The following is a 21,066-nucleotide window of genomic DNA, read 5'->3' as shown; positions in this document are numbered from 1 at the left end:
CTTTGTTTGTAGACGATGTGAGGTTATTTAGGATAATTCAATCAGAGGAGGAATACAAAAGGATCCAGACAGGCTGCAGCATGGTTCAGATCCCATCCAAGTGCAAAATCATGAAGATTAAAGAAATGCAAAGAAGACAACAGACGGAGTACAGTCTAGCGGCCTAGAAACTACTAACTTCATTAAAGAAAAGGAATCTTAAGGTGAGTATAATACCGAGCACATTTCCTGAGGCACACAACCAAATAACTGCTGCAGTATATGAGAGCCTGGCAAACCTATGAATAGTGTTCTGACATCTCAGTAAGAAATCGTTCAGGACCCTGTACACCGTGTTCAGCAGGATCATATTAGAGTGCAACACCAGATTGGAGCCCACACCTAGCCAAGCATGTAAGGAAATTAGAGAAAGTGCAGATGTTTTCACCAAGACTAGTCCCGGAGCTAAGGGGCATGTCGTTCAAGGAGAGGGTAAGGGAAATCGACCTGACGACACTGGAGGACAGGAGAGATTGGGGGAATATGATAACGACATAAAATACCAAGAGGAATCGACTTGATAGACAGGGAAAGGATGTTCCAGAGATGGGATACAACAACATGGGGTCACACTTGGAAGTCGAAGACTCAGATGAGTCACAGGGATGCTTTGAAGTATTTCTTCAATTATAGAGTTGTCAGGAAGTGAAATAGTCTGGAAAGTGATCTAGTGACAGTGAAGAAGCAGGGAAAGCAGCTGTGACTCGCCCACTTGCAACCATAACTGGATACATAACTAGGTGAGTAAACACACCTACACACACATCTATACACACACACTCACTCACTCTCTCTCTCTCTCAAATAAACACACTCACCCAAACACACACACACACACACACACACACACACACACACACACACACACACACATACACACACATCGATACCTCAAAGGCAATGGGACCGGACAACATCTCTCCATGGGTCCTTAGAGAGGGAGCAGATATGTTGTGTGTACCACTTACCACAATCTTCAACACATCCCTGGAAACTGGGCAACTACCTGAGGTATGGAAGACAGCAAATGTAGTTCCCATTTTCAAAAAAGGAGACAGAAAAGAGGCACTAAACTATAGACCTGTGTCATTGACGTGTATAGTATGCAAAATTATGGAGAAGATTATCAGGAGGAGAGTGGTGGAGCACCTGGAACGGAACAGGAGTATAAATGCCAACCAGCACGGATTCACGGAAGGCAAATCCTGTGTCACAAACCTTCTGGAGTTCTATGATAAAATAACAGAAGTAAGACAAGAGAGAGAGGGGTGGGTTGATTGCATCTTCTTGGACTGCAAGAAGGCCTTTGACACAGTTCCTCACAAGAGATTAGTGCAGAAGCTAGAGCATCAGGCGCATATAACAGGAAGGGCACTGCAATGGATCAGAGAATACCTGACAGGGAGGCAACAACGAGTCATGGTACGTAATGATGTATCACAGTGGGCACCTGTGACGAGCGGGGTCCCACAGGGGTCGGTCTTAGGACCAGTGCTATTTTTGGTATATGTGAACGACATGACGGAAGGGTTAGACTCAGAAGTGTCCCTGTTTGCAGATGATGTGAAGTTAATGAGGAGAATTAAATCTGATGAGGACCAGGCAGGACTTCAAAGAGACCTGGACAGACTGGACACCTGGTCCAGCAAATGGCTTCTCGAATTTAATCCTGCCAAATGCAAAGTCATGAAGATAGGGGAAGGGCACAGAAGACCGCAGACAGAGTATAGGCTAGGTGGACAAAGACTGCAAACCTCACTCAAGGAGAAAGATCTTGGGGTGAGTATAACACCGAGCATGTCTCCGGAAGCACACATCAATCAGATAACTGCTGCAGCATATGGGCGCCTGGCAAACCTGAGAACAGCATTCCGATACCTTAGTAAGGAATCATTCAAGACACTGTACACCGTGTATGTCAGGCCCATACTGGAGTATGCAGCACCTGTTTGGAACCCGCACTTGATAAAGCACGTCAAGAAACTAGAGAAAGTACAAAGGTTTGCAACAAGGTTAGTTCCAGAGCTAAGGGGAATGTCCTATGAAGAAAGATTAAGGGAAATCGGCCTGACGACACTGGAGGACAGGAGGGTCAGGGGAGACATGATAACGACATATAAAATACTGCGTGGAATAGACAAGGTGGACAAGGACAGGATGTTCCAGGGAGGGGACACAGAAACAAGAGGCCACAATTGGAAGTTGAAGACACAAATGAGTCAGAGAGATAGTAGGAAGTATTTCTTCAGTCATAGAGTTGTAAGGCAGTGGAATAGCCTAGGAAATGACGTAGTGGAGGCAGGAACCATACACAGTTTTAAGACGAGGTTTGATAAAGCTCATGGAGCGGGGAGAGAGAGGGCCTAGTAGCAACCGGTGAAGAGGCGGGGCCAGGAGCTAGGACTCGACCCCTGCAACCACAAATAGGTGAGTACAAATAGGTGAGTACACACACAAACACGCTCACCCAAACACACACATACTGGTGTTTAAGGATTGTTGGTCTAGCGGAGAGAGTGATGGTTACTTTGTTCAGTGTTCACAGGGCAGGTCATTGGAACGCAGGATCAAGTTCTTGCCAGACCAGAGTTCTGTTAATGATTCAAAATCACCAGTTTCATTATTTCATTCAATCGTGGACAGGTAATCTTAATGCAAGACAAGTCACGGAGGGTGGAAATCTTTAGCTTAAGTACTTTCACACTTCTCAGTGCATCATCAGTAGCTGTGCAATGTTGCAAAGGTAGCAACAGGAGAAATGAGGGGAGGTTTTTTCAGAATATGGTAACGTGACACCCACCAGCACCTCTCTCAGAATGCGAGAGGCATGGCCGAGTACCATCCACTCACAAGCCCCCCCTCGCCCCACCCCATATGAGGCAGGGTGGTCTAGGGCTCCAAATTTGCAGAAAACAGGAGGTAGGTAAACTATGAGATTTAATAACCAGCCCTAAACTTCTTCTAATCGCAGAGAACAGGTTAAGTGATATAAGAGAGTAGTGGATAATGTACATACAGAATGCAGTTATTATGTTTAACCTTCTAATTAATAAAACAGAAATAATGAGTGCGTTCATTTGTTATCTGACAATAAACCAGGTAACCAAGTTCGCCCTATTATAAGGTCAGAAGGCTCAGTAGCATGTAACCTATCTAAATGGTTGATTAACCTTCTAACTCCCATGGCTGGTAGGATTTCGGAGGCGCATATTAAAAATAGTGTTGACCTTACTGAAAGGCTCCAGAAATGAAATATTTCACATGATGTCACAGCACTGATTACCAGTAACTGTCCCTGACTTACTTACCATCAAGAGGAACTAAAAAACTTCTCCTTGCTCTACCCCACGAATAAGCTGATTAATGTTTGTTCTGCTGATTGCAAGTTTGTGTTTGAAGACAAATACTATGCTCACAAACAATGCATGGCTATGGGAAATCCCCTCAGCCCCTTACTCAGCAACCTGTATATGGAATATGACGCTAAAGTCCGTACCTGACCAGCCGGGCTGTGACTCGTACGTTGGATTGCGTGCAGCCACCAGTAACAGCCTGGTTGATCAGGCCCTGATAAACCATGAGGCCTGGTCACAGACCGGGCAACGGGGGGTTTGACCCCCCGGAACTCTCTCCAGGTAAACTCCAGATTAGACTTCTTAAAAATGTTCTCTCAATTAAAGCTAAGTGGTTCAAGTATGTAGATGATGTTCTTTGCCTCTGGCCTAGAGATGACAACATTGACGAGTTCCTATTGAGACTCAGTGGTCTAGTACCTTCCATTAAGTTCGCAATAGAGCATGAAAAACACAGCACTCTACTTTTCTTTGATGTTTTAATCCATTGTGTGGACAGAAAATCGAAATTTACAGTTTAATGTAAATCCACCAATGTGTCGTCATACATCCATTATTATTCCAATCATGAATCTAGGGTTGAAAGGAGTGTTTTCCTTACAATGTTCCTGAGAGTTTTGCATATCTACAGTTCTGGGTATTTAGAAGATTAAATCAGTAACATATTTAACATAGCCACAAAACTGAGATACACCAGGGTTCTTGTTGAGAAGGTTCTGATGTCAGCTAGGAAGACTTTCTACATGACTGAACCTAAGTAAATGCCTGCCAGGAAAAATGTACAGCACGCATTGAAAATTTGGTCTGCCTGCGTGCGGCACTTGAAAATGTTCAAAATAAACATTACCTTCAAAAACACTGGGACAGAGAAACAGAGGTTGATAAAAACCACACTGCCTAATATTGTGGGTGGTCATTACAAGGTCCCATACACTCCTTGATCACTCTCATATATTGATCAGACAGGTAAACCTCTGTAGACCAAAGTATCCCAACACCAGTACTCAATCAGAACATGCCAGGAGTCAAAGGCTATCTTTAGCCATGTCATTTCTATTATGCACGGCCTTAGACAACAATGTTATACAAAAAGTCGGGATTGCTCATTATGTCATTTGAGTCTCGTGATGTTCTGGTGACAGAACAGAGTCTGGGAACTGAACATCATGTTACGTCCTTTGTGAACGTCGACATATTATGTAACAGAGTGTAAAGTCCATTGTGAACCCCGATATAATATACAACATGTTACATCTGTTGTGAGTGCCAACATAATGTATAACCTGCTTAGCTGCTGTTGCATAAAGGTATTGTAATGTTACGTGTTACTTTAGGCTAAGTGGTTTCAAACACTGTCTACAATATAATCGATATAACATTAGCAGCAATGAAGTATTTATGGGGGTTTATTTAGGTAATGGTGCTCATGTGTTGATATCATAGGATAGCCCAAAAAAGAGGCAAACAGAATTACATATTCAGGTCCTAACCCATCTAGGACAGCGGTATACATAGTTGATTGCTAGTAGTTTAATGCTGCAAAGAATTAGGCTATTAGAGGTGTTAAAAGAATCTAGAATTGTCTAATTATCTTAAAGAATATTCGGAATATTAGAGAGGTCGATAAATAATACAGGCATATGAATGGACACAGAGAATGGTGGAAGGCAATACTTAGGACCATGTACTGAGATCCTCCCGAGTATTTCCTGAACATATGTATGCGCTAATAATAACACTGCGACTAGCCGAGGATTTGATCCCATGTCGTTTGGCTCCCTAACTACTGGGCATCCGGCTGTTGTGAGGCTCTTCTTGATAATGTTAGTAACCTTCTCATGTCTTGTAATGTTTCCCTAAGATTTACTGCACACAAGACCATGGTACCCGAACCGGTCTGCTGCTTCACTGCAACAAATACACTTGTGTTCGGCGAGAGTAGGGCTTCAAGTTGAAGAGCAATACCAATCCGGATGGCCTGTGGGTCGAGGCGTGTGCCAAAGCTGGAGTTGGGAACAGCCAACAGAAAGTCCCCTGTATGAGGAGCCCTCACTGCCAGGAGACGGGCTCTGTCCTTCCCTGACACACTATCAATCATTGTTGAGGCTATATTCTCCATTACTGAGCCATCCCAGTGCGACTCTTTGTAATTGTTGGGGGAAGCATGTCTGGTTTCAGAGCCCAGTAGATTATCCCAGATCATGGCTCCGTCAATGACCTTTTGATCCTGGACTCCAATCTGGTCCCTAAGATGTTCAGGGAGAATCGTGGCTACAAGCCCTCTGGATGCGACACATGAGGACAGAAAAGCAGGTAGTGCAATCTGTGATGACTTGCGGACACCAGTGTAGCTTGGTTCCACTGCCGGTCTTCTAGATTAAGGTTAAGTACCTATCATATTCGTGCAGTACAGGGTTATCACATAAAGGTGCACATCTTAGGAAATATGTCAACCTGGGGCAGACTAAAGAAGTCTTTGAGAAAGTACTTAGGCATCGTGGGTGTCAAGATTTCCTATTCCTTGTTCCAGTCTCCTCAACTCTTCCAGTTTCTTCCAGAGAATTCTGATAATGGTGTCACTTCCCAGAGGTGCTCCAAGCATGACGCTAATTATAGGCGCAATGACTGATGCTCCTGGTAGTTTTGTTCTCACTGTTTATCACTTGTTGACTGACTGAGATGATTTCTTATTTGGATGGATTCATGATGAGACCCATTTCCTGTCCCCGTGTCATCACCTGTGTAAGATCATCTAGAAGGAACTCATTTGTATCTGCTAGTGTGACATCATTCAGGAACCAGATGTTTAGCTCACTGGTCAGTCTGGCTCTGATTTCCCTAACCGCTAAACAGACGAGAAATGGTGCAAGAGGATCTCCTTGCTGAACACCCTCTGATGATGTGATTTCATATGGAGCATTGATTCCATGCTATATCCAGCTATATATGCTTGTATTTTATTATGATAAAAGTCATTTTATAATTTTAAAACTTTTATGTTTAGCTCTGGTATGCAGGATTTTACTGAGTACAGAATAAAGAAAAAAGGAGAATTGCAAATAAAGTACATTTAGGCTATAATCTCCTAAAATATATTTAAATGTTGATTAATTGTAATAGAACTGGTAATGTGTTGCTATCTTAAAGTAAAAATTTTATCGCATTTTTTTTTAGAAACAGTGTAGCTGAGACATTATCGTCTTGCAGGGAGCACTGCTGAATAGTCCTGAAGATTCAGGCAGACCCCGTCCCAACATACAGTTTGGTAAAGAAAATTGGATTCTCAGTTTCATACAAGCTCTCATCAACGTTCAGCAAGGATAAAGGCTGACATGCTGATATGTGGAACGAAGACAACAAAGCAGCATAGCCTACGTACAACGCTTCGAAGCTATTTTCATAGACATTGTAAACTTCTTACCACTCCACTGTGGGTATTTGAGTTGCGCTTTTGTGCATAAGCATTGCTGATGTTTTCAGTTCTGCAGATATACTTATTTTTTTGTAGGCATTTGGGAAAATTTCTGCCAGTTTCTCCAATGAAGACAGTCTTGCTTCCCCCACAAGGGATACGATGGGAATGCAGCTTTGAGCGTGGATGATTTTGTTACATATATGACAGTTTTAAAGGTAATTACAGCTACACCAATCATTAGATGAAAGATATAATTATAAAAAGTTGATACCAATAAATAACATCTGGGAGTCTCTCTTGAAAAATGTGTCACCTGCCAATTAGAGTTATATAAGATAATTTACTACAGAGGCATGAAGACTGAGACATTTAAACATCAGTGAGTGGAAGAAATTGTGAGATGCAGCAGTTGAAGACATGCACAGATGTGGATGGGGTCTAGTAGTGGAACTAGGAAAGGCTCATAAAGTGGTTCAAAGATCAGCAATAGAGTTGTAAAAGAAATGTAACAATGCAGCACGTGAAAACGTGGTCACATGTTGGTAGGAACCACTAGTGGAAGTAAGCCATGATCGTAAGATCTGCTAGAGATTTAGAAATGGAGTTATATAATCTCTGTATCAAAATTCAACGTTGTTGCTGTATCAAACACGGCAATCGGTTTCTAAGGTGCTTCTATGTCAGAGAGATACAGTAGAATCTTGAAACAGACATTGGTCATTGAATGACCAATGTCCACTAGTGGGCCCCACTCTCGTGTGAGTACGTCTTCAACTGCTTTATTTTTCCGCACCAAAAAGCTAGAAATTTAGCCATTAATTAACCAGTAACCCTTGACCTGTACACATTTATGTACTTCTCATAACCCATTAACCGAAACATCTCTCAGCTCTCGCAAGAAACTAGCTTGCAGGAGCCCTTGCCAGGAGCCTGTAACTGTTACTGACTACCATTAGCTAATCTTAGCACCTGCAGTCTGGCAATATTATTTCCAGTTTTGATTGAATTAGTTATGAAAAGAAGATACTTGAAGTTGGGATTTCACTTCCTCTTGATTCAGGTACCCATAAACTAAGCTATTAACCTCGTACACAAACCATGACATACTCAATATTGATTTTTTCTTAGTCAATACTGACTTCGTGGATTTAATGACAGCACATATCATCTTCAGTCTCTTCTTTTATTTATTGCATAACAAACAAAAAATCTACGCAGCTAATTGGTCACTCCTAAGTGTAACATGTACCTTAAACATCAAACTAAATACACGTCACTTATTTAGGGTATGTGGAAGATAGTGTGGCGGTAGTACCTTGGCGCTTTATATTAAAACACTTTAAAAACCAATTCAACCAACTTTAACCTTCAGTACAGTTCATCCTGGAGGAAGAAATTAATGACAATACCAGTACTGGGCATCACACTGACCATACAAGGACAGAGTCAAACTGTTTATAGGAAACCCACAAATAAGGATAACCTTACTCACTTTTAGTCATATATTGATCTAAAAAACAAGGAAGGAGTAATTAGGTATCCCTGAAGAGATACTTTCAAAACGTTAACAGAATTTTTTTTTCCTTTTTCTTCATTCAAACTTTCCATATTTTTCAACTTTTCAAGTTTCAAGCTTTGTTTGCTGTACCAGAAATAATTCATGCAGTTATTAGCGGGTGTAAGTGTTCCATGATCAAAGTTCTATAACCAGTTTCAAGTTTCCTGGAATAGGTCCAGATACTATTACAATTCTCTCATGCTCGACTCTTGCTGGTCACTGCATCCTAATTCCTCAAGATCATACAATGTAACTGAAGCATGTTGCTGCACATTCCAGAGTTTTATTAGAAAAATAGTTTGATTTTACCCACTAAAGTCATGTTAAATGTTTAAAAATATATATTTTTAACACCTATCTTTATTGGCTGACACATCTGAAATACAGGACAATTGTCTTACTTTGTATTGACGCAATTTTGACAATTTACTTAATTTAACTAGTTAGTAAAAACTTGGTATTGTTGGATTCCCAACAAAAATGTGATAAATCCTCGTCTAATAACTGTAGAATCTCTTCTGATCGGCTTGAAATATTAATGATGGTGTATGATAGTTTGAATTTCGTTTACCTTTATTTTGGGTTCAGTCAATTTCCAAATTTTATTGAAGAAATTATGAAAAACAGAATGGTAGAAAATTTTAATAGAATCTAAGTGAATATAACTCACTATTTAATTTTTAAAGTCTCAAGACTGTAGAAATCCTTAAATACATTGCTAGAAAGTTCACAGTTGCATATTCTTTTCTTTTATTTTTTTATAACTCTGGAAACCTTTAAATGAACACCTTGGAAAATGTCAAGGCTGGTGCACAGTAACCTTGGAAAATGTCAAGGCTGGTGCACAGTAACCTTGGAAAATGTCAAGGCTAGTGAGCAGTAACCTTGGAAAATGCCAAGGCTTGTGCACAGTAACCTTGGAAAATGTCATGGTTGGTGTGCAGTAACCTTGGAAAATGTCAAGGCTTGTGCGCAGTAATCTTGGAAAATGTCAAGTAACCTTGGAAAATGTCAAGGCTTGGTGTGCAGTAACCTTGGAAAATGTCAAGGCTTGGTGTGCAGTAACCTTGGAAAATGTCAAGGCTTGTGTGTGCAGTAACCTTGGAAAATGTCAAGTAACCTTGGAAAATGTGGTTGTTCAGTAAAAATGTCAAGGCTTGTGTGCAGTAACCTTGGAAAATGTCAAGGTTGGTGTGCAGGAAAATCAAGGAAAATGTCAAGGTTGTGTTCAGTAACCTTGGAAAATGTCAAGGTTGTGTTCAGTAACCTTGGAAAATGTCAAGACTGGTGTGCAGTAACCTTGCAAGGCGTGTGCAGTAACCTTGGAAAATGTCAAGGTTGGTGTTCAGTTGGTGTGCAGTAACCTTGGAAAATATCAAGGTTGGTGTGCAGTAACCTTGGAAAATGTCAAGATTGGTGTGCAGTAACCTTGGAAAATGTCAAGCTTGGTGTGCAGTAACCTTGGAAAATGTCAAGGTTGGTGTTCAGTAACCTTGGAAAATGTCAAGGTTGTCAGTAACCTTGGAAAATGTCAAGGTTGGTGTTCAGTAACCTTGAAAATGTCAAGGTTGGTGTGCAATAACCTTGGAAAATGTCAAGGTTGGTGTGCAGTAACCTTGCAAAATGTCAAGGTTGGTGTGTTGTAACCTTGGAAAATGTCAACGTTGGTGTGCAGTAACCTTGGAAAATGTCAAGGTTGGTGTTCAGTAACCTTGGAAAATGTCAAGGTTAGTGTGCAGTAACCTTGGAAAATGTCAAGGTTGGTGTTCAGTAACCTTGGAAAATGTCAAGGTTGGTGAGCAGTAACCTTCGAAAATGTCAAGGTTGGTGTTCAGTAACCTTGGATAATGTCAAGGTTAGTGAGCAGTAACCTTGGAAAATATCAAGGTTGGTGTTCAGTAACCTTGGAAAATGTCAAGGTTGGTGTGCAGTAACCTTGGAAAATGTCAAGGTTGGTGTGCAGTAACCTTGGAAAATGTCAAGGTTGGTGTTCAGTAACCTTGGAAAATGTCAAGGTTGGTGTTCAGTAACCTTGGAAAATGTCAAGGTTGGTGAGCAGTAACCTTGGAAAATGTCAAGGTTGGTGTTCAGTAACCTTGGAAAATGTCAAGGTTGGTGTGCAGTAACCTTGGAAAATGTCAAGGTTGGTGTTCAGTAACCTTGGAAAATGTCAAGGTTGGTGAGCAGTAACCTTGGAAAATGTCAAGGTTGGTGTTCAGTAACCTTGGAAAATGTCAAGGTTGGTGAGCAGTAACCTTGGAAAATGTCAAGGTTGGTGTTCAGTAACCTTGGAAAATGTCAAGGTTGGTGAGCAGAAACCTTGGAAAATGTCAAGGTTGGTATTCAGTAACCTTGGAAAATGTCAAGGTTGGTGTTCAGTAACCTTGGAAAATGTCAAGGTTGGTGTTCAGTAAAAAATGTCCAGTTGGAAAATGTCAAGGTTGGTATTCAGTAACCTTGGAAAATGTCAAGGTTGGTGTGCAGTAACCTTGGAAAATGTCAAGGTTGGTGTGCAGTAACCTTGGAAAATGTCAAGGTTGGTGTTCAGTAACCTTGGAAAATGTCAAAGTTTGTGTGCAGTAACCTTGGAAAATGTCAAGGTTGGTGTGCAGTAACCTTGGAAACTGTCAAGGTTGGTGTGCAGTAACCTTGGAAAATGTCAAGGTTGGTGTGCAGTAACCTTGGAAAATGTCAAGGTTGGTGTTCAGTAACCTTGGAAAATGTCAAGGTTGGTGTGCAGTAACCTTGGAAAATGTCAAGGTTGGTGTGCAGTAACCTTGGAAAATGTCAAGGTTGGTGTGCAGTAACCTTGGAAAATGTCAAGGTTGGTGTGCAGTAACCTTGGAAAATGTCAAGGTTGGTGTGCAGTAACCTTGGAAAATGTCAAGGTTGGTGTGCAGTAACCTTGGAAAATGTCAAGGTTGGTGTTCAGTAACCTTGGAAAATGTCAAGGTTGGTGTGCAGTAACCTTGGAAAATGTCAAGGTTGGTGTGCAGTAACCTTGGAAAATGTCAAGGTTGGTGTGCAGTAACCTTGGAAAATGTCAAGGTTGGTGTGCAGTAACCTTGGAAAATGTCAAGGTTGGTGTGCAGTAACCTTGGAAAATGTCAAGGTTGATGTGCAGTAACCTTGGAAAATGTCAAGGTTGGTGTGCCGTAACCTTGGAAAATGTCATGGTTGGTGTGCAGTAACCTTGGAAAATGGTTGGTGTGCAAGGTTGGTGTGCAGTAACCTTGGAAAATGTCAAGGTTGGTGTTCAGTTACCTTGGAAACTGTCAAGGTTGGTGTGCAGTAACCTTGGAAAATGTCAAGGTTGGTGTGCAGTAACCTTGGAAAATGTCAAGGTTGGTGTGCAGTAACCTTGGAAAATGTCAAGGTTAGTGTGCTGTAACCTTGGAAAATGTCAAGGTTGGTGTGCAGTAACCTTGAAAAATGTCAAGGTTGGTGTGCAGAAACCTTGGAAAATGTCAAGGTTGGTGTTCAGTAACCTTGGAAAATGTCAAGGTTGGTGTGCAGTAACCTTGGAAAATGTCAAGGTTGGTGTGCAGTAACCTTGGAAAATGTCAAGGTTGGTGTGCAGTAACCTTGGAAAATGTCAAGGTTGGTGTGCAGTAACCTTGGAAAATGTCAAGGTTGGTGTGCAGTAACCTTGGAAAATGTCAAGGTTGGTGTGCAGTAACCTTGGAAAATGTCAAGGTTGGTGTGCAGTAACCTTGGAAAATGTCAAGGTTGGTGTGCAGTAACCTTGGAAAATGTCAAGGTTGGTGTGCAGTAACCTTGGAAAATGTCAAGGTTGGTGTGTTGTAACCTTGGAAAATGTCAAGGTTGGTGTAACCTTGGAAAATGTCAGTAACCTTGGAAAATGTCAAGGTTGGTGTGTTGTAACCTTGGAAAATGTCAAGGTTGGTGTGCAGTAACCTTGGAAAATGTTAAGGTTGGTGTGCAGTAACCTTGGAAAATGTCAAGGTTGGTGTGCAGTAACCTTGGAAAATGTCAAGGTTGGTGTGCAGTAACCTTGGAAAATGTCAAGGTTGGTGTTCAGTAACCTTGGAAAATGTCAAGGTTGGTGTGCAGTAACCTTGGAAAATGTCAAGGTTGGTGTGCAGTAACCTTGGAAAATGTCAAGGTTGGTGTGCAGTAACCTTGGAAAATGTCAAGGTTGGTGTGCAGTAACCTTGGAAAATGTCAAGGTTGGTGTTCAGTAACCTTGGAAAATGTCAAGGTTGGTGTTCAGTAACCTTGGAAAATGTCAAGGTTGGTGTGCAGTAACCTTGGAAAATGTCAAGGCTGGAAAATGTCAAGGTTGGTGTTCAGTAACCTAGAAAAATGTCAAGGTTGGTGTGCAGTAACCTTGGAAAATGTCAAGGTTGGTGTGCAGTAACCTTGGAAAATGTCAAGGTTGGTGTGCAGTAACCTTGGAAAATGTCAAGGTTGGTGTGCAGTAACCTTGGAAAATGTCAAGGTTGGTGTTCAGTAACCTTGGAAAATGTCAAGGTTGGTGTGCAGTAACCTTGGAAAATGTCAAGGTTGGTGTGCAGTAACCTTGGAAAATGTCAAGGTTGGTGTGCAGTAACCTTGGAAAATGTCAAGGTTGGTGTTCAGTAACCTTGGAAAATGTCAAGGTTGGTGTGCAGTAACCTTGGAAAATGTCAAGGTTGGTGTGCACCTTGGAAAATGTCAAGGTTGGTGTGCAGTAACCTTGGAAAATGTCAAGGTTGGTGTGCAGTAACCTTGGAAAATGTCAAGATTGGTGTTCAGTAACCTTGGAAAATGTCAAGGTTGGTGTTCAGTAACCTTGGAAAATGTCAAGGTTGGTGTGCAGTAACCTTGGAAAATGTCAAGGCTGGTGTCAGTAACCTTGGAAAATGTCAAGGTTGGTGTGCAGTAACCTTGGAAAATGTCAAGGTTGGTGTGCAGTAACCTTGGAAAATGTCAAGGTTGGTGTGCAGTAACCTTGGAAAATGTCAAGGTTGGTGTGCAGTAACCTTGGAAAATGTCAAGGTTGGTGTGCAGTAACCTTGGAAAATGTCAAGGTTGGTGTTCAGTAACCTTGGAAAATGTCAAGGTTGGTGTTCAGTAACCTTGGAAAATGTCAAGGTTGGTGTGCAGTAACCTTGGAAAATGTCAAGGTTGGTGTGCAGTAACCTTGGAAAATGTCAAGGTTGGTGTGCAGTAACCTTGGAAAATGTCAAGGTTGGTGTGTTGTAACCTTGGAAAATGTCAAGGTTGGTATGCAGTAACCTTTGAAAATGTTAAGGTTGGTGTTGGAAAATGTCAAGGTTGGTAAGTAACCTTGGAAAATGTCAAGGTTGGTGTGCAGTAACCTTGGAAAATGTCAAGGTTGGTGTGCAGTAACCTTGGAAAATGTCAAGGTTGGTGTGCAGTAACCTTGGAAAATGTCAAGGTTAGTGTTCAGTAACCTTGGAAAATGTCAAAGTTTGTGTGCAGTAACCTTGGAAAATGTCAAGGTTGGTGTGCAGTAACCTTGGAAACTGTCAAGGTTGGTGTGCAGTAACCTTGGAAAATGTCAAGGTTGGTGTGCAGTAACCTTGGAAAATGTCAAGGTTGGTGTGCAGTAACCTTGGAAAATGTCAAGGTTGGTGTGCAGTAACCTTGGAAAATGTCAAGGTTGGTGTTCAGTAACCTTGGAAAATGTCAAGGTTGGTGTGCAGTAACCTTGGAAAATGTCAAGGTTGGTTGTGTCAGTAACCTTGGAAAATGTCAAGGTTGGTGTGCAGTAACCTTGGAAAATGTCAAGGTTGGTGTGCAGTAACCTTGGAAAATGTCAAGGTTGGTGTGCAGTAACCTTGGAAAATGTCAAGGTTGGTGTGCCGTAACCTTGGAAAATGTCAAGGTTGGTGTGCAGTAACCTTGGAAAATGTCAAGGTTGGTGTGCAGTAACCTTGGAAAATGTCAAGGTTGGTGTGCAGTAACCTTGGAAAATGTCAAGGTTGGTGTTCTGTAACCTTGGAAAATGTCAAGGTTGGTGTGCAGTAACCTTGGAAAATGTCAAGGTTGGTGTTCAGTAACCTTGGAAAATGTCAAGGTTGGTGTGCAGTAACCTTGGAAAATGTCAAGGTTGGCGTGCAGTAACCTTGGAAAATGTCAAGTTTGGTGTGCAGTAACCTTGGAAAATGTCAAGGTTGGTGTGCAGTAACCTTGGAAAATGTCAAAGTTGATGTGCAGTAACCTTGGAAAATGTCAAGGTTGGTGGGCAGTAACCTTGGAAAATGTCAAAGTTGGTGTGCAGTAACCTTGGAAAATGTCAAAGTTGATGTGCAGTAACCTTGGAAAATGTCAAGGTTGGTGGGCAGTAACCTTGGAAAATGTCAAGGTTGGTGTTCAGTAACCCTGAAAAATGTCAAGGTTGGTGGTCAGTAACCTTAGAAAATGTCAAAGTTGGTGTGCAGTAACCTTAAAAAATTCCAAGGCTGGAAAATGTCAAGGTTTGTGTTCAGTAACCTTGGAAAATGTCAAGGTTGGTGTGCAGTAACCTTGGAAAATGTCAAGGTTGGTGTTCAGTAACCTTGGAAAAGGTCAAGGTTGGTGTGCAGTAACCTTGGAAAATGTCAAGGTTGGTGTTCAGTAACCTTGGAAAATGTCAAGGTTGGTGTGCAGTAACCTTGGAAAATGTCAAGGTTGGTGTGCAGTAACCTTGGAAAATGTCAAGGTTGGTGTTCAGTAACCTTGGAAAATGTCAAGGTTGGTGAGCAGTAACCTTCGAAAATGTCAAGGTTGGTGTTCAGTAACCTTGGATAATATCAAGGTTGGTGTGCAGTAACCTTGGAAAATGTCAAGGTTGGTGTTCAGTAACCTTGGAAAATGTCAAGGTTGGTGTGCAGTAACCTTGGAAAATGTCAAGGTTGGTGTGCAGTAACCTTGGAAAATGTCAAGGTTGGTGTTCAGTAACCTTGGAAAATGTCAAGGTTGGTGTGCAGTAACCTTGGAAAATGTCAAGGTTGGTGTTCAGTAACCTTGGAAAATGTCAAGGTTGGTGTGCAGTAACCTTGGAAAATGTCAAGGTTGGTGTTCAGTAACCTTGGAAAATGTCAAGGTTGGTGTGCAGTAACCTTGGAAAATGTCAAGGTTGGTGTTCAGTAACCTTGGAAAATGTCAAGGTTGGTGAGCAGTAACCTTTGAAAATGTCAAGGTTCGTGTTCAGTAACCTTGGAAAATGTCAAGGTTGTGTGCAGTTACCTTGGAAAATGTCAAGGGTGGTGTGTTGTAACCTTGGAAAATGTCAAGGTTGGTGTGCAGTAACCTTGGAAAATGTCAAGGTTGGTGTGCAGTAACCTTGTAAAATGTCAAGGTTGGTGTGCAGTAACCTTGGAAAATGTCAAAATTGGTTTTCAGTAACCTTGGAAAATGTCAAGGTTGGTGTGCATTAACCTTGGAAAATGTCAAGGTTGGTGTGCAGTAACCTTGGAAAATGTCAAGGTTGGTGTGCAGTAACCTTGTAAAATGTCAACGTTGGTGTGCAGTAACCTTGGAAAATGTCAAGGTTGGTGTTCAGTAACCTTGGAAAATGTCAAGGTTGGTGTGCAGTAACCTTGGAAAATGTCAAGGTTGGTGTTCAGTAACCTTGGAAAATGTCAAGGTTGGTGTGCAGTAACCTTGGAAAATGTCAAGGTTGGTGCTCAGTAACCTTGGAAAATGTCAAGGTTGGTGTGCAGTAACCTTGGAAAATGTCAAGGTTGGTGTGCAGTAACCTTGGAAAATGTCAAGGTTGGTGTGCAGTAACCTTGGAAAATGTCAAGGTTGGTGTGCAGTAACCTTGGAAAATGTCAAGGTTGGTGTGCAGTAACCTTGGAAAATGTCAAGGTTGGTGTGCAGTAACCTTGGAAAATGTCAAGGTTGGTGTTCAGTAACCTTGGAAAATGTCAAGGTTGGTGTTAAGAAACCTGTTCAGTAACCTTGGAAAATGTCAAGGTTGATGTGCAGTAACCTTGGAAAATGTCAAGGTTGGTGTTCAGTAACCTTGGAAAATGTCAAGGTTGGTGTTCAGTAACCTTGGAAAATGTCAAGGTTGGTGTTCAGTAACCTTGTAAAATGTCAAGGTTGGTGTTCCTTGGAGTAACCTTGGAAAATGTCAAGGTTGGTGTGCAGTAACCTTGGAAAATGTCAAGGTTGGTGTGCAGTAATCTTGGAAAATGTCAAGGTTGGTGTGCAGTAACCTTGGAAAATGTCAATGTTGGTGTGCAGTAACCTTGGAAAATGTCAAGGTTGGTGTGCAGTAACCTTGGAAAATGTCAAGGTTGGTGTGCAGTAACCTTGGAAAATGTCAAGGTTGGTGTGCAGTAACCTTGGAAAATGTCAAGGTTGGTGTGCAGTAACCTTGGAAAATGTCAAGGTTGGTGTTCAGTAACCTTGGAAAATGTCAAGGTTGGTGTTCAGAAAATGTCAAGGTTGGTGTTCAGTAACCTTGGAGAATGTCAAGGTTGGTGTTCAGTAACCTTGGAGAATGTCAAGGTTGGTGTTCAGTAACCTTGGAGAATGTCAAGGTTGGTGTTCAGTAACCTTGGAGAATGTCAAGGTTGGTGTTCAGTAACCTTGGAGAATGTCAAGGTTGGTGTTCAGTAACCTTGGAGAATGTCAAGGTTGGTGTTTGGAAAATGTCAGTTGGTGCAGTAACCTTGGAAAATGTCAACCTTGGAAAATGTCAAGGTTGGTGTGCAGTAACCTTGGAAAATGTCAAGGTTGGTGTGCAGTAACCTTGGAAAATGTCAAGGTTGGTGTTCAGTAACCTTGGAAAATGTCAAGGTTGGTGTGCAGTAACCTTGGAAAATGTCAAGGTTGGTGTTCAGTAACCTTGGAAAATGTCAAGGTTGGTGTTCAGTAACCTTGGAAAATGTCAAGGTTGGTGTGCAGTAACCTTGGAAAATGTCAAGGTTGGTGTTCAGTAACCTTGGAAAATGTCAAGGTTGGTGTTCAGTAACCTTGGAAAATGTCAAGGTTGGTGTTCAGTAACCTTGGAAAATGTCAAGGTTGGTGTTCAGTAACCTTGGAAAATGTCAAGGTTGGTGTGCAGTAACCTTGGAAAATGTCAAGGTTGGTGTTTAGTAACCTTGGAAAATGTCATGGTTGGTGTTCAGTAACCTTGGAAAATGTCAAGGTTGGTGTTCAGTAACCTTGGAAAATGTCAAGGTTGGTGTGCAGTAACCTTGGAAAATGTCAAGGTTGGTGTGCAGTAACCTTGGAAAATGTCAAGGTTGGTGTTCAGTAACCTTGGAAAATGTCAAGGTTGGTGTTCAGTAACCTTGGAAAATGTCAAGGTTGGTGTTCAGTAACCTTGGAAAATGTCAAGGTTGGTGTTCAGTAACCTTGGAAAATGTCAAGGTTGGTGTGCAGTAACCTTGGAAAATGTCAAGGTTGGTGTTCAGTAACCTTGGAAAATGTCAAGGTTGGTGTGCAGTAACCTTGGAAAATGTCAAGGTTGGTGTGCAGTAACCTTGGAAAATGAAGGTTGGTGTAATCTTGGAAAATGTCAATATCAAGGTTGGTGTTCAGTAACCTTGGAAAATGTCAAGGTTGGTGTGCAGTAACCTTGGAAAATGTCAAGGTTGGTGTTCAGTAACCTTGGAAAATGTCAAGGTTGGTGTTCAGTAACCTTGGAAAATGTCAAGGTTGGTGTGCAGTAACCTTGGAAAATGTCAAGGTTGGTGTTCAGTAACCTTGGAAAATGTCAAGGTTGGCGTGTAGTAACCTTGGAAAATGTCAAGGTTGGTGTTCAGTAACCTTGGAAAATGTCAAGGTTGGTGTTCAGTAACCTTGGAAAATGTCAAGGTTGGTGTTCAGTAACCTTGGAAAATGTCAAGGTTGGTGTTCAGTAACCTTGGAAAATGTCAAGGTTGGTGTTCAGTAACCTTGGAGAATGTCAAGGTTGGTGTTCAGTAACCTTGGAAAATGTCAAGGTTGGTGTTCAGTAACCTTGGAAAATGTCAAGGTTGGTGTTCAGTAACCTTGGAAAATGTCAAGGTTGGTGTGCAGTAACCTTGGAAAATGTCAAGGTTGGTGTTCAGTAACCTTGGAAAATGTCAAGGTTGGTGTGCAGTAACCTTGGAAAATGTCAAGGTTGGTGTTCAGTAACCTTGGAAAATGTCAAGGTTGGTGTTTAGTAACCTTGGAAAATGTCAAGGTTGGTGTTCAGTAACCTTGGAAAATGTCAAGGTTGGTGTTCAGTAACCTTGGAAAATGTCAAGGTTGGTGTTCAGTAACCTTGGAAAATGTCAAGGTTGGTGTTCAGTAACCTTGGAAAATGTCAAGGTTGGTGTTCAGTAACCTTGGAAAATGTCAAGGTTGGTGTTCAGTAACCTTGGAAAATGTCAAGGTTGGTGTGCAGTAACCTTGGAAAATGTCAAGGTTGGTGTTCAGTAAACGGTCGTGGTTCAACATGTACTTGCTTGTGTCATAAAGTCAATGTTATGTAACATAAAAATTGTTTTAAGTTATAATTTCAGATTTTTTTCAACCTGATGAAACACCACTTCATCCCACTGATGAAACACCACTTCATCCCACTGATGAAACACCACTACATCCCACTGATGAAACACCACTTCATCCCACTGATGAAACACCACTACATCCCACTGATGAAACACCACTTCATCCCACTGATGAAACACCACTACATCCCACTGATGAAACACCACTTCATCCCACTGATGAAACACACTACATCCCACTGATGAAACACCACTACATCCCACTGATGAAACACCACTTCATCCCACTGATGAAACACCACTACATCCCACTGATGAAACACCACTACATCCCACTGATGAAACACCACTTCATCCCACTGATGAAACACCACTACATCCCACTGATGAAACACCACTTCATCCCACTGATGAAACACCACTACATCCCACTGATGAAACACCACTTCATCCCACTGATGAAACACCACTACATCCCACTGATGAAACACCACTTCATCCCACTGATGAAACACCACTTCATCCCACTGATGAAACACCACTACATCCCACTGATGGAACACCACTTCATCCCACTGATGAAACACCACTACATCCCACTGATGAAACACCACTTCATCCCACTGATGAAACACCACTACATCCCACTGATGAAACACCACTTCATCCCACTGATGAAACACCACTTCATCCCACTGATGAAACACCACTACATCCCACTGATGAAACACCACTTCATCCCACTGATGAAACACCACTTCATCCCACTGATGAAACACCACTTCATCCCACTGATGAAACACCACTACATCCCACTGATGAAACACCACTTCATCCCACTGATGAAACACCACTTCATCCCACTGATGAAACACCACTTCATCCCACTGATGAAACACCACTTCATCCCACTGATGAAACACCACTTCATCCCACTGATGAAACACCACTTCATCCCACTGATGAAACACCACTTCATCCCACTGATGAAACACCACTACATCCCACTGATGAAACACCACTTCATCCCACTGATGAAACACCACTACATCCCACTGATGAAACACCACTTCATCCCACTGATGAAACACCACTTCATCCCACTGATGAAACACCACTTCATCCCACTGATGAAACACCACTACATCCCACTGATGAAACACCACTTCATCCCACTGATGAAACACCACTTCATCCCACTGATGAAACACCACTTCATCCCACTGATGAAACACCACTACATCCCACTGATGAAACACCACTTCATCCCACTGATGAAACACCACTTCATCCCACTGATGAAACACCACTTCATCCCACTGATGAAACACCACTTCATCCCACTGATGAAACACCACTTCATCCCACTGATGAAACACCACTACATCCCACTGATGAAACACCACTTCATCCCACTGATGAAACACCACTTCATCCCACTGATGAAACACCACTACATCCCACTGATGAAACACCACTTCATCACACTGATGAAACACCACTACATCCCACTGATGAAACACCACTTCATCCCACTGATGAAACACCACTACATCCCACTGATGAAACACCACTTCATCCCACTGATGAAACACCACTACATCCCACTGATGAAACACCACTTCATCCCACTGATGAAACACCACTACATCCCACTGATGAAACACCACTTCATCCCACTGATGAAACACCACTTCATCCCACTGATGAAACACCACTACATCCCACTGATGGAACACCACTTCATCCCACTGATGAAACACCACTACATCCCACTGATGAAACACCACTTCATCCCACTGATGAAACACCACTACATCCCACTGATGAAACACCACTTCATCCCACTGATGAAACACCACTTCATCCCACTGATGAAACACCACTACATCCCACTGATGAAACACCACTTCATCCCACTGATGAAACACCACTTCATCCCACTGATGAAACACCACTTCATCCCACTGATGAAACACCACTACATCCCACTGATGAAACACCACTTCATCCCACTGATGAAACACCACTTCATCCCACTGATGAAACACCACTTCATCCCACTGATGAAACACCACTTCATCCCACTGATGAAACACCACTTCATCCCACTGATGAAACACCACTTCATCCCACTGATGAAACACCACTTCATCCCACTGATGAAACACCACTACATCCCACTGATGAAACACCACTTCATCCCACTGATGAAACACCACTACATCCCACTGATGAAACACCACTTCATCCCAC

Source organism: Cherax quadricarinatus, chromosome 81 (assembly GCF_038502225.1).
Source record: "Cherax quadricarinatus isolate ZL_2023a chromosome 81, ASM3850222v1, whole genome shotgun sequence".
Classification (NCBI taxonomy): Eukaryota; Metazoa; Arthropoda; class Malacostraca; order Decapoda; family Parastacidae; genus Cherax; species Cherax quadricarinatus.
Note: the sequence above shows the minus strand (reverse complement) of the source record.